The sequence below is a fragment of the Aplysia californica genome, unplaced genomic scaffold (genome assembly GCF_000002075.1).
Source record: "Aplysia californica isolate F4 #8 unplaced genomic scaffold, AplCal3.0 scaffold00323, whole genome shotgun sequence".
NCBI classification, from domain to species: Eukaryota; Metazoa; Mollusca; class Gastropoda; order Aplysiida; family Aplysiidae; genus Aplysia; species Aplysia californica.
The window spans coordinates 96505-97631 of NW_004797593.1; the positions used below are offsets into that span (position 1 = coordinate 96505).

The 1127-nt window shown below is 38.3% G+C and overlaps 1 protein-coding gene across 1 annotated transcript in view; it reads left to right on the forward strand.

Annotated features, from left to right (window-relative positions):
• The window catches only part of LOC101848126, a gene marked incomplete in the record, with an annotated part of 75367 nt that overhangs the window by 59695 nt on the left and 14545 nt on the right, over positions 1–1127 (forward strand).

The following is a 1127-nucleotide window of genomic DNA, read 5'->3' on the forward strand; positions in this document are numbered from 1 at the left end:
GAGAAAGAATGAGAGAGAGAGAGAGTAGAGTGGGAGTGGTCAGAGGTTGGTTCTTGTCTCTTCTTTTGAGGGGGAGGGAGAGTGAGAGAGAAAGAGATAGAGAGAGGGGGGAGAGAGTGAGAAGAGTGGGAGCGGTCAGAGGTGTGTCATTATCTCATCTATTACTGGCATGCGGAGAGGGGGGAGAGAGAGAGAGAGTGAGAGAGAGAAAGAGATAGATAGAGAGAGAGAGAGAGTAGAGGGGGGAGAGAGAGAGAGTAGACTGTAGAGAGTGAGAGAGAGAGAGGGTAGAAGGAGAGAGGAAGAGAGTAGAGAGGGAGAGAAAGAAAAAGAGGGTAGAGAGATAGAGAGAGAAAGAGGGAGAGAAGAAAAAAAAGGGGGGGTCAGAAATTCAGAAATAGAGAAGGGGGAGGGGAGGGGGGGGGGAAGAACAATGAGAAAGAGGAAAAGAGGGAGAAGTGTCTTTTCAATACCTTTTTCTTTCATATGTCAGGTTTTTTCTTTCCTGTTGTTATCCAGTATTGTGGTACTTAAATACTAATGCAGGAAGGGGGTTTTTAATTTTTAGCTGTTTTTTTTTCTCTATCAGATGACAAAAGCCATCCAGTATCTTCAAAGGCTTAGGAAATGTATCTCATTTCATTTCACTTCTGCGTCAAACTATAAACTGTTAATACACTTACTCGAATTTGTCGACAGAAAACCTCCTTAGTGTTGTAAATTCTTTTGAATCTTTCTAAGGAGGGGATTCAGGGTTATGAGTAAGCTTGTACTCATCATTTTTACACACTACCCTTACTTGTGCCTTGTTTCTCTTTTCACCTAAATGAGAAGGCACCTATAATGATAATGATAATATGATAATATTATTGATAATAATTATAATAATAATAATAATAATGATAATAATAATGATAATAATTAAAGATGATTAATAATAATAATGATGATGATAATAGTAAAAATAATTAGATAGTAATAGTAATGATGAAAAATTGCTTTAGTAGAGAGCATATCCCAATTTAACAACAGGTAACCCGTGCAACATATCTTTGACCCAGTAACAATAACTCTCTCTCTCTCTCTCTCTCTCTCTCTCTCTCTCTCTCTCTCTCTCTCTCTCTCTA